Below are 14,425 nucleotides of genomic sequence, written 5' to 3'. Positions count from 1 at the left end.
TTATAAAGGTATAGAATAAGGCAAACTGAGCATCTAAGAACAGTCTTAATACAAAGCAATTAATAATAAAACCTAGGCAAAGAAGAGAAGCTGATCTTCAGAGTAAACTCATCAAGATAATCAGATGCCAAGATATCAACAAAAAATTATAAGCCATACTAAGGAACAAGAAGATATGGTCCACTTAAAAAAATTAAACTTCAGAGGAGACCAGAATTTGGAACAACTTATTAAATAATTTTAAGCTACTTTCCTAAATCAACTCAGGAGATGAAGGAAAATGTGGTTAAAGAGATAAAGGATATTAACAAGACATTGTCTGAGCATGAAGAAGACTTTGAAAGGGTAAATAGAAGAAAGACAGAAATTATGGAAGCAAAAGTCACAATAGAACAGATTAAAAATGCAATAGAGATGCACAACAGCAATTTTGAACATGCAGAATAAAGAATCAGCAAGCTAAAAGAGCATATAATCAAAATCCTACATGCAGAAGAACGAAGAAAGAAAAAATTGAGCCATGTCTTAGGGATTTGAATAACAGCATGAAGTGCAAAACATATGCATTATGTGTGTCCCAGAAAGAAAAGAAAAGAGAAAGGAGGCAGAATGTATATTTGAGGTAATAATGACTGAAAATTTCCCAACTCTTAAGAAAGAGATAAATATATATGTCCAAGATGTGCAACATACTCCAAACACAATAGATCCTAGTAGTCCTATCCCAAGACATATACTAATCTGAATATCAAATACATAGGATAAAAAAATTCTGAAAGCATCAAGAGAAAAGTAATTTGTCACACACTATATTAAGTGCTATTTCTCATCAGAAACTAGGGAGTCTAAGAGGCAGTGGTAAGATATATTTAAAGTACTGAAAGAGAAAAAAATGCCAGCAAAATTTCTTTATTCAGTAAAACTTTCCTTCAAAAATAAGAGTTTGAAGACTTCAAAGATAAACAAAAACTGAGAGTCAACAAGAGACCTGCACAACAAGAAATACTAAAGGGAATTCTGCAGGTTGAAAGGAAAAGACAGGAGACAGAGGCTTGGAGTAGTGTGTGAAAATGAAGATTGTCAGTAAGAATAATAACTGAAAGCACTAAAAATGGCAAGAAAAAAATGACGTAAAGAAACAAAGGATTAAATGTCTGAAGTAAGTAATGCCTTTAAAGTAAAACACCAAATGTTAGTGGATTAAACTACCCAATCAAAAGATACAAATTGGAAGAATGGATAAAATGTCATGATTCAACTATATGTTGTTTATAGGAGACACACCTTAGAAACAAAGATACAAATAGGTTGAAAGCCAAAGTTTGGAAAAAGATACTCCATGCAAATAGTAATCAAAACAAGAGCTGGAGTAGATATAATAATATTGGAAAAAATAGGCCTTAAATACAAAGCTGTCATGAGACAAAGTAGTGCACTACATATTAATTAAAGGGGCAACCCACCAAGAAGAAATAACAATAGTTAATATTTATTCGTGGGCCATGGTGCCCCAAAATACATGAGGCAAATATTGGCAAAACTGAAGAAAGAAATAGATATCTCTGCAATAATACTTGGAGATTTCAATATTCCATTCTCACCAACAGACAGAACATCTAGACAGAAGATCAATAAAGAAACAGAGAACTTGAATAATATGATAAATGAAATAAACAAACAGACATTTATAGAATGTTGCACCCCCAAAGAGCAGGGTATACATTCTTCTCAAGTACCCATGGAACATTCCCCAGGGTAGACTACATATTCAGTTGCAAAACAAGTCTCAGTAAATTCAAAGATTGAAATTAAAGCATTTTTCTGACCATAATGCAATGTTGCTGGAAGTCAGTAACAGGTGGACAACTGGAAATTTCACAAATATGTGGAAGTTAAATAACACTACTAAACAATGTGAGGGTCAAAGAAGAAATTGCAAGGGAAATCAGTAAATGTCTTGAGACGAATGAAAAGAAGAATGCAGGGAAATTTACAGCCTGAAATGCTTATGTTAAAATATAAAATAAAAGAACTTATGCAAAACTGGACTAACACATGCAAAAAAAAAAAAAAGCACTACAAACTAATCCTAAAGCAAGAAGGAAAGACATCCAAAGTTTCAGGCAAAAATAACTGAAATTGAGTGAGAATTTATAAAAACAAAATGCATTAACAAAACCAAAAGTTGGTTCTTTGAAAAGATCATTGAAATTGATAAATCCCTAGCTAGAATGCCAAAGAATAAAAGAGATGCAAATAAATAAAATCAGAAATGCAAGGTGACACATTACTATTAACCTCACTGAAATAAAAGGTTTATAAGAGAACATTATGAACAGCCACATACCAACAAATTAGACAATCAAAATGAAACTGAAAAATTCCTAGACATACACTCATTACCTACACTGACTCTAGAAGAAATAGAAGACTTCAACAGATGAACCAAAAATAAAGTGATTGAATCAGTCATCAAAAACCTGCACAATGAAAAGCCCAGGAACAGATGGCTTCACAGGTGAATTATATTAATCATTCCAAGAATGATCAACACCAATCTTGCTCAAAATGGTCCAAAAAAACTGAAAAGGAGGTAACACTATCTAAGTCATTCTATGAGGCCAGCATCACCCTAATACCAAAATATAAATGCAAAAATTGTCAATTAAGTGCCTACAAATGGAATCCAAGAGCACATTAAAAGGGTTATACACCATGATAAAGAGGGTTTTATCCCAGGTATGCAAGGGTGATTTGACATAAGAAAATCAGCTAATGTAATATATCACATTAACAAAATGAAGGGGAAAGCCACACAATCATAATATTTGATGCTGAAAAGGCATTTAACAAAATCTAGTGTTCTTTTCAAATAAAAAAAAACATAGAAAAATAGGAATAAAAGGAAACTTCCACAAAATTATAAAAAGTACATAAGAAAAAACACGGCAAACATCATACTCAAAGTTGAAGGAATGAAAGCTTTCCCTCTAAGATTTGGAACAAGATAAAGTTGTCCATTGTCACCAAAGTAATTCAACATTGTTCTGTAAGATCCAACTAAAGAAATTAGGCAAGAAATAGAAGGTATCCAAATCAGAAAGAAGTAAAATTTTCCCTATTGTAAATGGAATGTTCCTATATATAGAAATCCTCAAAAATCTACAACAAAGCTACTAGAGCTAAAAAAAATTAGTTCAGCAATGTGTCAGGATACAAGATCAACATGTAAAAATCAGTAGTTTCTATATACTATTAATAAGCAATCTGAATATGAAATCAATTTAAAAATTCATTTGCAATAGCAACTAAAGAATCAAACATCTAGGGATAAATTTAACCAAGGATTTAAAGGAATTGCACATGGAGAACTACAAAACATTGCTAAAAGAAGGCCTAAATAAATGCAAGGACATTCTGTGTTCATGGATTGGAAGGGTAAAATCATGAAGATATCAATTTTACCAAATTATTTACAGATTCAACACAATGCCAGTTAAAGTTCCAACAGTCTACTTTGCAGAATTGGAGAAGCCAATTATCAAATTTATTTGAAGGGAACTGGCTCCAAATATCAAAAAACATCTTTAAAAAGAAGAACAAAGCTTTTTAAAGGAAACAAACAGCAAGATATTGGCATAAGGCTAGCCAAATTGACCAATGGAATCAAATTGAGAGTTCAGAAATAGCTCCTCACATCTATGGCCAATTGATTTTAAGAAGGCTGCCAAGTTGACTCAACAGGTGAACAATAGTCTCTCTTCAACAAATGATGCTAAGAGAACTGTATACCCATATGCAAAAGAACACATATTTCATATCACATACAAAAATTAACTCAAAATGGACCTAAATATAAGAACCAGGACTACAAATCTTCTTGAAGAAGTCACCGGGAAGCAACACCAAGATCTTGTGGTGTGCAATTGTTTCTTAGACTTTACATTTTAAGTACAAGCAATAAAAGAAAATAAAGATAAACGAGACCTCCTCAAAATTAAAATCTTCTGTGCATCAAAGAAATTTGTCACAAAAGTCAAAATGCAACCTACTCAAGGGGAGAAAATATTTGGAAACTGGATAACTGAAAAGGGTTTAATATCCAAAATATATAAAGAAACCTACAACTCAACAATAAAAAGACAAACAACTCAATTAAAAAATCGGTAAAAGACTTCAATAAGCATGTCTCCAAAAAGGAAATATAAATGACTCAAAAGTACCTGAAAAGATGCTCACCATCATTGGCTATTAGGGCATCACAAATTAAAGCCACACACAACGAGATATCATTTCACATCCAGTAGAATGAACACTATTAATAAAAACAGAAAATTACAAATGTTGGAGAGGTTGAGGAGGAATAGGAACACCCATTCATTGCTGGAGGGAATGTAAATGGTGACGTCCCTTTGAAGACAGTTTGGCAGTTCCTCCTCAGGAAGCTAAGTATAGAATTATTATATGATCTGGAAACCCCCACTGCTAGATATATACCCAGAGGTACTGAAAACAGAGATTCAAACAGATATTTCCACACCAATGTCCACTGCAGCATTATTCACAATTACCAAAAGATAGAAACAACTCAACTGCCTATCAACTGATGAATGGTTAAACAAAATTTTGTATATGAATAAAATGAATATTATTCAGCTATAAAAAGAAATGAAGTCCTGATGCATGTAACAACGTGGATGACCTTGAGGTCATTATGATGAATGAAATATGCTAGATACAAAAGCACATGTAATGTATGATCTCACTGATATGAACTAATTATAATAGGCAAACTCAGGGAGTTGGAATCTAGAATATAGATTATTAAGAGTTAGATTAGAGAATGAGGAATTATTTCTTAACTTATACAGAATGTCTATTTAGGTTGATGGTAAAGGTTTGGAAATGGATGGTGACCATGGTAGTACATCATTGTGATTGTAATAAACAGCAGAGAACTGAGATATGAATGTGGTTAAAAGGGGAATTTTTTGAATGTGTATATTACTGTCATAAAATTAAAAGGAAATTTTTAGGGCTGGAAAACAGTTACTCCTACTGTAATTGATGGACTATAATTAATAGTATGACCAAGAATGTTCTTTCATGAATTAATAGAACTGTATTATACTAATGTAAGGTATTAATAATATGGTGGTATATGGGGAAAATACACCTAATTAAACTATGGGTGATAAATAATAGTATGATTTCATCAATTTGTAACAAAATTAAAAATATCAAGATTATATTGTACTAAAAATAGTTCAATTTTAAAAATGTGCAGTCATCAATTGTAACAACTTTTCCACACCAATGCAAGGTGTTGGTGGTGTGTTGGGATATGAGAATCTTGTATTTTATGCATGATTGTTTTGTAAACTCACAACTTCTCTAATAAAAAATTAATCAAAAATTTAAAAAGTTTATTGAACATTGTTATGTTTCAGACAATGCTCTATTAATTGGCCTTAGGGAAACTTAACCTTTGACCTGCCTCCTTTACGGGCTTCTTCTGTGGATCCAAAGAGATGATATACTTAGCAAGTTACGTAAATACTTAGATTTGTAATAAGTAGGTGCCAAGGTGATGAAGGGGCAGATTTAAGCCAGGTTTACATTTTACTACCCACAAGCACTTGATAAGTGAAAATTGAGCCTCAAAACTTTTGTAAGATGTCATTATTTATCCACATATTATTATATTGTGTTGCTTTTTTTGTTATTACTTCTTGATTGATGAATTAATTCATTTGAATGAATGAGTCAAATCACATGGTTGTTAGATTCATATGGATGCAACTGCAGTAAACTGATAAATTAAGTGTGAGATGAACGTGTTAATTAGCTTTTGGGGGAAGGGAGGTGTACAGAATAACTCAGTGAGTGTAAAAATATAAACAATAGGCAATCTCAACAGATATAAAAATGCAAGTGTTTAAAAGAGATAAAAATCATTCTAATCGTTCGCTTCTTCCTCTAAATCACCTGCCAAGTTACATCTAAACAGGAGAAAATGCCTTGTTCAGGATACAGCTTAAAACTCTAGCAGTTTTCAATAAAAGCATTGTGGACATGCAGTCTGTGGTGCGAATTGATCTTACAGCAACAAGGAATGTTCTATGTAGCAGGTGTGAGGCATTTCTAGCAGAGTAAATATCCTGGGATTGAAAGCTGTTTTTCTTTGGAAGCAATCCAAAGTCCTACGTGTTGATAATTTAGCTTTGATATTTGTCACCTTGCTCATTGCTAGGATTGATTGAATCAGTTTACTTGTTGAGAATGGGTATCTCATTACTCATGGATATATTGGCAATTTATCTTGGTGGCCAAGACCATCTCCTTGCAAATTTGGGAATAGTATACCTTTTAGAACAGCTATCCTCTTCCTCATTGTCCCCTGTATCCTTTCCCTTTTCTGTTTGAAAGAGTTTCTGGAGCCATTACTATTCCTATACAGTAGGAAAAAAATGTCTACTTTTGGTCTATGGTAGTCTCTGAACGGACAAGGGCAACAAATAAAATTGAAGACCCCCTTGGCCAAGAGTAGGACAGATTGGCAGGTGAAGCAAAATTCAGATTCAATCTTGGTAAAGATCACATCCAGATCCCAAAGCAGCATATGGCAGCGTTTCTCTAGTAACTAGAGGTATTAAATTTTCTGCTTATCAGAAGGTACGATATGATACGGTGAAGTTTAAAGAGGATATTACACAGATCATCAGAAACTTTCCAGAAAAAGATTTATCTACAGGTCGGTGATGTTTCATACAAGTACACAGTGAACACACCTGTGACTGGGTAGGAGGCCGTGGCAGGAGGGGTGAGGGAATACCCCCCTCCTCCTACTCGCCAGCTCCCTGGCTTCGGCGGTCCCGGAGCCCTTGCACTGGTCCCCCGCACCACCATTCTCCCTGTTCTCTTCCACACACACACTCAGGCCCCTGGTGGCCGCCCTCGCCATGCGCCTACGGTCTGCTCCTCCCACTCGGCAACTTCTCCAGCAGGCCGTCCCACCTCTCCCGGGAGCCAGGCTGGTTTTGGAAATCCTTAGAGCAGTAAGCAAAGACAAGGCTGGAGCTGTGAGAAAGTGGTCTTCAGTACCTCTCAGATGGTTTTAAAACCCTCAAGGGCAAAGAAAGAGCTGCACTACGAAGACCAAGTGGTCCAAAAACGTCATTTCCCTCACAAAAAAACAGGTATGTATGTCATTTGGTCTGCCAACCAAGAAGTTTGTTCAGCTGCTGAGTCAATCCCCCCATTGGGTCTTGGATTTCAGCAAGGCAGCCAGGGTATTTATAATGCAAAAGAGAAGAATTTATGGTATCACCAATGTATCCACTTCCTTAAGAAGAAATCTAAAGATTGCAGTGGATGGGCTGCAATCTGTCTAAGGGTGGGTGGCATGTTGGTCCAGTGTCAAGGCCTTTCAGAAAAAGTGACCAAGCTGTCAGGAAGAGAAATTAGATGAACTGATCCAAAGCTGTAACCTGGACTTTAAACTGTTAATCTAATATTCAGAGAATCAAAAGTTAGCTGATGTTACATATCAAGATATTCAAAACATAATTGGTTTTAAAAACCAAACTTGTTATAGTTGTGAAAGCCCCTCGAGAAAAAAGGCTTAAAGTACCTGACAATAAAGAGCCTGCAAATTTATTTGTCAAGTACCGAAGGACCCATTGAGGTTTATTTGTGTCCAGAAGAGGCTGAAACACAGTCCAATGGAAACAAACAACCAAGACTACAATAAGAATATCTCAACCCACTTCCAAAGCCTTAGTTTCAACCAATTCAGGACAAAACTTTCTCCTTTGTTTTCCCCAGCCCACCTATTACAGCAGACTGAAGACCAAATTCCTTCCAACTTAGAAGGACCTTTTGTGAACTTACTGCCTCTCCTGCTCCAAGAAGACTATCTGCTAAGCCTTGGGGAGGCAGAAGGCATCAGTGATCTCTCTGATGCTTATGATTTGCAAAATCTCACACTGGTGGAAGACTTTATGTGCAGTTGAGTATGTTTTGTGTGAATTCTCCTAATAAACCATTTTTTAAAATCATGGAACCAGAACATCTAACATGCAATACTGTCCCTTCCTACCTTCTTCCTCCAAGATATTATCAAGATGTAAACTTCAGAACAAAGCTGATTTTTAAATAAATTTAAAAGAAAATACAATATTAAACACATAGTTGCAGGCTCCCTAGGGAAAGGTCTGCTTTGCCCCAGGTTCCAAAATCTCATGGCTGAGTCAGCAAGGAAGAAAATGTGCAATTAGGTGTCTCTAACTTGTACTTCCCTGCCTCCCAGATTGGCTTGCTGTGCCTGAGAAATGGGCTGTAGAATGGGGTCAGGTCACCTGGTCCACTCAAAAATAGCAGTCTTCCTTAACCATATTTCAAGCTTTGCCAGCTGCACAAAACTGACTTTTTTCCAAAGTCTAAAGATTGAGCTCATCTGACAAGTATTTCTGTGTTTTTGTTTTGTTTCCTGTTAAACCTTTTGTTAATGTAATGCTGCATTTATTGTTTTGAAAATGAAAGGAAAACTAAGTCTTAAAGTTCCTTCACGTAATAGATTTTTCGAGTTAATGGGCTTAACTGATGTATTAGATTCCCCATACTGTATTCTGTTTGCATTTGTCATTGTATCTGGCACATCAAGTAGGTTGGTACTGTAGTACTTGTGTTATTTTAAGTACTAAGTCTGCAGGTTTCCTTGTATCATTTGTGTTGCTGTTATTAATGCTTATGCATGAAATGACTAAAAGTTATAAGCATACGAATTATACTACATGAACCTTGGAAAATAATATGTACAGACGGCAATGCATGAGCTATCAAACATTGTTAAGCGTGTGTTTATATGTACAGATTTGTGCACAGTGATGGTTTTATTTAAGTTGATATGCAGTCTACACACATTTTCATTATCTAGCAGTTTTGTATAAAGATAGCAATTTATCTGTAAACACTTTCAGAATATTTTCTAACTGTTGTGTAATTTTTTAGCTTATTTTGGTTTTTGGGGTTTTTGTTGTGGTTCTTGTTTTCGTTTTCATTGTAAGTGTAGATTTGTAAATAAAACTTTAGCTTTCAGGAAAAGAAAGCAAGAACTCAGTGGGTGCATGACAACTTGCATGTATGAAAGGAGGAATTTGAAGGAAGAGGCCTTGGAGATAAGTCAGGTGGCAATTTTCAGGTTGCGGGAATTTCTTTTCTTACAGTTTATATGATTTTGTAAAAATGAACTATTTCTGCCAAAATTGGGAATAGGCAAACAATTACTCAGTTTAGCTTTGTGTCAAATGCTAGTTTAAAAAAGAAAATATGTAATATAATGTAAAAAAAAAGCTTTTATGAAGGATATTGTAAATAGATTTGTCACAAGTTGACCTTATCTCCAGCTGTGTTCTTACCACTTCAAATGGGTATAATTTGAATAAATTTTGTACAGTAAAAGATCAGTAAGATGATTTTTAAGGCTTAAATACATATATATATATTTCTACAATTTGAAATAGATTTTTAACCCTTCATAAAAGTAGTAAAATGCCCTAAATGCATATAATCAAGTTTGCAGTTTTCCTAAACTATGAACCCCTGCTGATATAGGAAAGAATTTAGGGTCTGTAGGGTTTGAGCATTAAACACCACCAAGTTCCCAGTTGGTAAGCTCTTATATGTTTAGAGAAGTTGTTCTTTAGAACTTTTGGTGGTAGGGGCAAGGAAAGGAGTGAAGAAATCATCCAACTTTTTAAGACTCTTATAAAATCCATGGACTTTTTTGAAGAAAAATTCAAATACACACAGATAGAGAAAATTTAAGATATCATCCAGGAAGTTCATGGAACCATTGATGTCTCTCTATGAATCTGGATTTAAGAATAGCTAGTCTCGGGAATCATTTCCTATCCCCACCTCTGAGATTCCCAGATAGTTGCATCAGGAGGCCTAAGTAAGAAGGATTTTCAGGGAGCATTTGGCAAGATGACAAAGCAAATGCTCTTTAATAGAAACCAACAAATGTCACTTTGTATAGATTGAATGAATTTTGGCTTAATGTCATTGTGTAGTTTTTTCAGGTTTTCATTTTTATTCTTAGGTCAATCACTTCAATTTAAATTAACTGAAAATTTTACACAGCTTTATTTGTAAACATGGAAACATTATATCATTCTACTCCCATGAAAGGTCACTTTTTAGAAATAATTCTGCTTTAATTTTCAGAAGCATTTATTTAAATTTTGATCAACATACAAACCTTCTCTTTCGCCCTATACAATCTCAAAGTGCATAACTTAGAAAATTCTATTTTACAAACACATTTATAGCAATGTGTTATATATTTAGTTCAAAAATAAGAGAAAGCTATTTTCCTTTTGGGTGATAGATCACACTGCAATTAACCATACATCAGTTTGCAAGCAGAAGAAAGTGAGATTGAAGCAATAGTTCCTGTTGAATTAGTTAGCAAGGTTTCATGCTGTGTTCCTGGACAGTGAGAAACACTGGATGCAAGGTACAGAAATGAATACTGATGTAATTAACTGATATTTCTCCAAGATTGTGCTAGGAAGGCATTTGTATATTATTGGCTACATCAACATATCTGTAAAGAGGGTTCTGAACACTTTTGTAAACCAATTAGCCCATATTATCAAATATACCTACCTGTATTTGATCAAAATAACAGCTTAAATATCTTCTCAGATTTATCCATATCATGTATTTATGAGTAATATTTATTTTTTCCCTTGAGATTAAGTTTATTGCCATTTATGACCCCTAGAAGAAAATTTGGGTCTTTTTAGCTTCATATTACCGCCAGATTTTTTTCTGGTCTTAAACTCATTAACAAGAGTGTTAAATAGTATAGACTTGAGGACAGAACTGTGTAACTCAACCTCAGAATTCCCTGCAAGTGTCTGTTGAAATGCTGTTGTCATCTACTAAGTATGATGTGCATAATCCACATTCAAGCATCCATTTACTAGCAATGCTGACCAACTTTACCCATGGGCTATCTCATCTGCCTTTCTGAAGCATCAACATAGGCTCACTTCTAAGATTAACATTATCATTCCAAAACCTTGGACTCAGGTTTTTGCATATTTTTGCTTCAAAAAACTTATTCCTTCACTTCCCATAAAAATACCCTTCCCCCTGGTACTATGTATTTTTTTTTCAATTTTAAACATTCTTTCCAGCTTGCACTGCCTTACTCCCCCTCTACAACAATTCTTTAATCCAACAAGTACCTGTATCCTGTTCATCATACCACCATTTAACTATGTATCGCCTCCTCTTTTCTTAGTTTCTGCATTGTTTTGGTGAGATTCGATGATCTCTCATGATTGTCAAAACCCTCAACTTCTTAGACTCTCTCTCTCCCATCTCAAAATTGATTAGAATAAAACAACCCTTATTAAATGCAACTTTTTGCTTACTGTATAACTGCTCTTGGGCACTCAATGAAGCTGGAAGGATATACAACCACTTTGATTAGTCTCACTTTAAATTTATTTCAAGAAACAACAAGTGGGTCCTCTACACTGCCAAGCAATCTTATTATATATATTTAGCCCAAGAGTTGGCAAACATTTACTATTTGTGTAATAGACTAAACAGTAAAAATTTTAGGGATTGAGGACCATATGATTTTTGTTGCAAATGTTCAACACTGCCATTGCAAAACAGCTATAGATAATACACAAACAAATTGATGTGGCTTGCTCCATCAATTTATTTATAAAAATAATCAGTGAGTCAGAGTGGGCCCATGAGGCATAATTTGTCAATGCCTAGTCTGGTCAATTCCTTCTCTCATTCTCCAAGATGGTTATTTCACATTTCAATTTCTCTCTCCAGTCTTCCAACATCTCCCCGATCTTCCCAAGTCTCAGCTAGTGACTTCGTTTTTTATGTTCAATTGGGAATATATAAAGCAAGAGAAGAGCGTTGCCTCATTCTCTTACCATCACTTTTCTACGTACCCATTTACTCTAACTTCTTCCCTGGTTACTATACATAAGTTCTCAATGTTCCTGCTTAAACTCAATTTCCCTGCCTGGTTACTGCTCAAGGATGTGTTTTTTTTGTTTGTTTGTTTGTTTTTCTTATTCCTTCTTCATAATCGGTTTTTGACTCTCTAGAGGATCTTTCTCATCTGCATGTAAAATATTCTAATTTATCCCGTGGTAAAAAACATCAACCTTTCATCACATTTTTAGTAATTTCTCTGCTTCTGTTTATAGTAAAACTCCTCCAAATGTGGATTATACTTTCAGTCACAATTTCCACACCTTTCCATCTCTCTTTAACCCTCTGCATTTAATTTTTTTTTTCCCTACCACAAAACTGCACTTGTCAAGATCCAAGGAATCCCATGTTGCTAAATGGTCAAGTCTCAATGCTTATGTTCCTTGGTGTCTCAGTAGCAATTTGGAACAAATGATTAATCACTTCTTTTAAAAACATTTTCAATTCTGAGACTTAATTTCCCTGTTTTGTTCTTACTTCATTGGCCACTTATCCTCCCCTCCATAACTTCTAAATATTTGAGTATTTCAAGGATTTATCCTTGTGTCTCTTTTCTATATTTTCTCCTTATGTGATTTAACCTGGTTACATTGTCTTAATATCTCCAGCCTCAGCTCTCCTCTAATGTCCACACGCATATTTCCAATTGTTTATTTGCCATTTCCAACTGAATTGCCACATAAGCATCTCAAACTTAATATTTTCAGAAACAAACTTTTGGTTTCAATCCCACCTCTCAATAAAAAGTCCCACACCTGTCCCAGTCTTCCTATTACACTAACATTACAATTCACCCAATTGCTTAGGTCAAAAACTCAATAAACCTTCTTGACTTTTCTGTCTTCCATACCTTGTATCTAGTCTGTCAGCAACTTTTTTTTACTCTAGCTTCAAAATATAGCTAGAATTTGACCCTTCCTTATTGCCACTACTCTGAACCATCGTGTTTTGCCTAGACTATTCTAATAGCCTCTTAATTGGCCTTTCTGCAAATTATTCCACTTCCTTAATTAAAAATCTACATAATCTCCCATCACACTTAGAATAATAAATATAATTCATAGCATACTAGCCCTCATGTCACCTGTGATATTGCTATTTTATACTGCACATTACTTACTTGAGAAATACCATAACAAAGAAACTTCGTTAATGTTGTTTAAATCAGCTGCAAAGGGCGGGCCGCGGTGGCTCAGCGGGCAAAGTGCTTGCCTGCTATGCCGGAGGACCTCGGTTCGATTCCCGGCCCCAGCCCATGTAACAAAAAAAAACGGAAAAACAAAATACAATAAAACAAGAGAGTGTTTAAAGATGTTTCCCTTTCTTCCTTCCTTCCTTCCTTCTCTCTGTCTTTCCTTTAAAAAAAAAAAAAAAAAAAAAAAAGAATACTTATTAACTTAGCACAGAACTACTCTTCAGTGGAAGACAACTTGGAGATCACTGGGCTAGACATTTGTGCAATACTAGATTAGACCTGTGCTATGTGTCCCTAGGGTGAGCTAACTCATAATCTGATTTTCTACTCTTTGGTTACTATATAATTTATCAGAACATGTCTAAAGTGAAAGAATTCAACAATAATCTTAAAATTGGTTTGTGAATGAAAATCTTTACACAGATTGAGTTTTATATATAATGTTAAGTAGAAATGTGTTCTGCAGAAGCAGAAATGCACCTTCACTTCAATTTCTATGCATGTTGCTCTGAAAAATGTACTGGATGGAATTGGTCTTGAACATGTAGTTTTTCACTTCAGTAAACTGAAGTCGCATATTTAAAAGTTTGACTCACTTTACAAGCATGTTTAAGTTTAGTAAATTATGGTATTTCATGGCATCAACAAAGTGAGATGATAGAGCAAGAGATACTTACATTAGATGTGTGGGAAATATAGGTTTTGTACTTAGCTTTGCCACTCACTAATTTTGAATTCTGGTAAGCTGTTTTTCCTTTATAGTCATCAGTTTTTGTGTGTGATAAAGAAATGTAAGGTGTGGAGCTGACCTCCAAATCACATTTTCCTCTGATATTTAAGTATGCTAGCTAAAAGAAGTGGAATTCCTCATGCTAGTGGTTATGAGACATGCATTGTCACAAGTTTAAAGGTTCTTTCATTGGAACAACAAAGATAATATTCTCTTTCATAGTCTGGTGAGTTTCACTGTGCACCACATAATGAAATTCTCTGATATTTACTTCAATGTTTGCTTTCCTTATATTATGTCCTTTACAGGTTACTTGTTAAGTCCAGAAATAAAAATATGGTTAACCTTCATCTGATATTACCACATATCACATATGACAGTTTTATTATTCCCCCCGTTATGCCTGGGTGTGCAGTTGATCTCCAGAAGTGATTTGAATGATCTGGCTGGTGAAGCAG

At 34.7% G+C, this 14,425-nt stretch overlaps 1 pseudogene; it reads left to right on the top strand.

Annotated features, from left to right (window-relative positions):
* The first annotated feature begins 270 nt into the window (after positions 1–270).
* Positions 271–8,015, top strand: LOC143670952 (transcription factor E2F3 pseudogene; annotated as a pseudogene).
* The last annotated feature ends 6,410 nt before the right edge of the window (positions 8,016–14,425 follow it).

The sequence above is a fragment of the Tamandua tetradactyla genome, chromosome X (assembly GCF_023851605.1).
Source record: "Tamandua tetradactyla isolate mTamTet1 chromosome X, mTamTet1.pri, whole genome shotgun sequence".
Classification (NCBI taxonomy): Eukaryota; Metazoa; Chordata; class Mammalia; order Pilosa; family Myrmecophagidae; genus Tamandua; species Tamandua tetradactyla.
This window is presented reverse-complemented; position numbering and strand designations above follow the sequence as displayed.